Genomic DNA, 4,094 nt, shown 5'->3' with positions numbered 1-4,094 from the left:
GGAGTGGAAGCATTATTCAGCCATTCAGCCTACCACAACTTTTCTCCAGAAGTTTATAGAAATTAATAGTGTTCTGGAGGGGTCAAATAATGGATGAACTAGAACCCAGTGAATGAAAGCTAATGACACATCCATCAAATACAGCAAAATTGTATATCCCTAGATCTCTAACATGTGTCAGAGGATTAAATGGATGGATTTCCTTGACGATACAGATAAATCTCATCTTCTCTGAGTTATCTTCCTATGAGCTTCCTATGAGCTATGATCATGTTCCCACTTTGAAGCCACACTTAGCCCCCACAAAAAAACAAATTTCATTCATAATAATATAGTAAGATAGTAGTAAGCTTATAAAGTTTAGGACTCTGAGAACCACATTTAGATTGCTAACAATTAATGACCTTTGGGACAGTCCAGGATGTCACATCCCCTCCTAGGTCTAGAAATATGACTCAGCAACCATTTATCCAAAGATTTGGGGGAAGAGTTTAGAATTTACAACATGCAACAAAACATCAGTTACAAAATTTCATGCAGAAATGCTCTAAACACTTTAGAAATTTGTCTTCCTTATTCTTCTAAAATCTCCTCTGTTGTCATAAGTAACTAAGTCTGGCACCAAGTTTGAAAGTTCCAGCCAAGAAAATCAAACTTCTACACTTACCTAAGCCTGCCACCATTTGAATACTAATTTGACAAAAAGTTTAAGGGTCTTTGATGTCTTTATTCCCACCCCAAAGTTTATCACCTTATTCGCTGAACTAGCACATCTGTTCCTAGGAAGGAATTTGCTAAATAAAATAAGAATTTCAACAATAAAGTTACAACAGCTGTTTTGCTCTTCACGCTCCTTCAGCTCTCACCTAATTGTAGATATACACACACACACACACACACACACACACACACAAAGAAACCTTTGCATCATCAAAAGACTTCTTACAAAAGACACAATATCAAAAAAAGGAATTTTTATTTGTTTCTTTTAGAAGACTAACTTTATACCTTTTTATCACAATCCCTACCCAATATTTTTGTAGAATGCTTTTTTTTCTATTCAAGTTTTATGGTAATGAAAAAACATTAGTGCTGCTCAGGATTTCCACACCCACAACTTTCTTCTTACCACTCTCCTCAGTACCCACAGCACCATCTGTTACTTTCCTACATAGCAACCCAGCAGCCAGAAATTCACCATGTCTGTTCTCAAGATCCATGCCAGAGAGATCTTTGACTCTTGAGGGAATCCCACTGTTGAGGTTGACCCCTACACCTCAAAAGGTCTCTTCTGAGCTGCTGTGCCCAGTGGTACCTTCACTGGTATCTCTGAGGCCCTGGAACTCTAGGACAATGATAAAATGTGCTACGTGGGGAAGGGTGTTTCAAAGGCCTTTGAGCATATCAATAAAACTTTTTTTTCTGAGTCTGTGTTACTTCACTTAGTATAACTGTTTCTAGTTCCATCCATTTACCTAAAAATTTCATGATTTCATCTTTCTTTACTGCTGAGTAGAACTCCATTGTATAAATGCACCACATTTTCATTATCCACTCATCAGTTGAGGGACACTTAGGTTGCTTCCATTTCTTAGCTACATTTTCTTAATTGCTGTTTGATGTAAAAGGCCCAGCTCTCTCTGCACTAGGATTAGTTCTCTGGGTATATAGGGTTTATATTGAGTTTAATATTGTATAACTGTATTAATTCAACTATGAGCTTAAAAATTTACAGCCAATTTTGAAAGAGATGTGTGGTGGTTTGAATGAAAATGTCCCTCATAGGCTCCAAATGTTTGGCACTGTTTTGGGAGGTTTTAGAAGATGTGGCTATCCTGGAGGAAGCACGTCACTGGGGGTGGGCTTAGAGAATTCTTAAGCCTTGCCGGATCTCCAGTTGCTCTCTTGCTTCCTGTACCTATGTGATGATGTGAGAGAGCATAGCTTCTGCTGCTCCTGGTCCAGATATCTCCAGCAACCATGCCTCCTTGCCATGATGGACTGTAATTCCCCTGGGACCATAAGCTCAAATAAACTCTTCCTTCTATAAATTGCTTTGGTCAGTGTTTCTATCACAGCAACAGAAAAGTGACTAATACAAGATGCATCTTTGCTCTGGAAATTGTTATTGAATGTGTTAATGCTGTAATGAAATGCTTCTTCTAATCATGTAGTTTTTAAATAAATAATTTTAAAAAAATTTATTGCACCTGCTCTGGTTAACAAGAAACTGAATGTCAAGGAACAGATTGACAAACTGATTATTGAAATGGACACAATTGAAAATAAATCTAAGTTTGGGACAAATGCCATCTGGGAGCATCCCTTGCTGTCTTCAAAACTGGTGCTGCAGGGAAGTGGTGCCCCTGTACTGACATGTCACAGACTTGACTGGTAACCCCAAAGTTATCCTGCCAGTCCTGGCTTTCTACGTGATCAGCAGGGGTGATCTTGCTGGCAAGAAACAGGCCAAGCAGGAGTTCATGATCCTGCCTGTGGTGCATCCAGCTTCTAGGAAGCCATGCACCTTGAAGTGGAGGTTCACCACAACATGAAGAACTTCATCAAAGAGAAATGCTGGAAAGACACCACAAATGTAAGTGTTCGCACCTAACATCTGGGAGAACAAAGAAGCCCTGTAGCTGCTGAAGAAAGCAACTGGGGAGGCTGCGTACATTGACAAGGTCGTCATCCACATGGATGTAGCTGCCTCCTAGTTCTTCAGGTCTGGCAAATAAGACCTGGTCTCCTGGTGATGCCAGTAGGTACATTACACCTGACCAGCTGACTGATCTGTATAAGTCCTTCATCTGGGACTATCCAGTAGTTTCCATCAAAGATCTCTTTGACCAGGATGGCTGGAAGCTTGACAGAAGTTCACAGCTAGTGTTAGGCATCCAGGTTGTTGGGGATGATCTCACAGTAGCTGACCAGGAATGGATTGCCAAGCCTATAGGCAAGAAGTCCTGTAACTACATAAAAGTAAATCAGATCGGTTCTGTAACCAACTCTCTGCAGCTATGCAACCTGGTCCAGTCTGACGGCTGCAGTGTCATGGTGTCCCATTGCTCTAGTGAGAGAGAGGGTGCCTTCATTGCTGAAGTGGTGGTGAGGCTCTGCACCAGGCAGATCAAAACTGATATGCCTTGCTGATCCAAGCATTTGGCCAAGTACAGTCAGATCCTCAGAATTGAAGGTGAAGTAGGCAGCAAGGCCAAGTTTGCCAGTAGGTCCTTCAGAATCCACTGCCCAGTAAACAATGGCCCAGCGATTCCTGGAGCCCTCAGTTACCACCAGCTGCTTAGACCCTGCCCCTGATGTCATCGAGGTAGCTAGAGCCTGGCCAGCATTTTCCAGGACTCTGTAGTCAGCTCCCTCTCCTACTACTGCTTTCTTAGAAGCCGGAAGCCACACCTGACCACTTGAAGCCCCGTTGGAAACCTCAGCTCTATAATCATGTGATCGGTCCAACTCCTTGTTTCTGTCGCCTCATTTCCCACCTAGTGTCAGTAGCCCTCATACTTCCAGTGTAATCTCCAAGGTGGCCACAGGCAAGATTCCCAGTGGTTCTTAGTGCAAAATAAAAGTGTTGGTGACTCTTTAAAAAAAAAATTAAACAAAACAGTGTTCAAAACATGTTTGCTGGACATTTTCTTTCATATCTATTTTGAAGCATTGTCCAAATAAGTCTGGCAGGTTTTCAGAAATAACAGAATCTTGAAATTATTCACCAGATTCAAGCGTCCATCTAGTGTATGAGAATATAGAAAGATCAATAGGTCAAATTAATGATTTAGTAGTTAAAAATCTAAAAGTAAAAGGTTTTTCCCTCCTCAATTGTGTATTTCATTTCCCTTACCTCTCTAACATATACACACTTTTTAATAAGAATTAAATTAACTGAAATACCAATATACCTACCAGACACCAAAGAGGATATAAAAATGATCAGGGCCATCTGTAATAGGAGAGTATTCAGAGAGTAGATTCATCCAGTGCAGATAAACACTAAAACACAGTGACAAATGATTATGCCGGGGGGGGGGGCTCTTCTTCATCACCTGCCTCTGTAACAATGGCTTTGAATAGCTTCA

The 4,094-nt window shown here is 40.9% G+C and overlaps 1 pseudogene; it reads left to right on the top strand.

Annotated features, from left to right (window-relative positions):
• Nucleotides 1–1,199: 1,199 nt before the first annotated feature.
• LOC103727439 lies at nucleotides 1,200–3,318 on the top strand (annotated as a pseudogene).
• The last annotated feature ends 776 nt before the right edge of the window (nucleotides 3,319–4,094 follow it).

This window comes from Nannospalax galili, unplaced genomic scaffold (assembly GCF_000622305.1).
Source record: "Nannospalax galili isolate Female #2095 unplaced genomic scaffold, S.galili_v1.0 scaffold128, whole genome shotgun sequence".
Lineage (NCBI taxonomy): Eukaryota > Metazoa > Chordata > Mammalia > Rodentia > Spalacidae > Nannospalax > Nannospalax galili.
The sequence above is the reverse complement of the archived record's forward strand: the minus strand, read 5'-3'. Positions and strand labels throughout refer to the sequence as shown.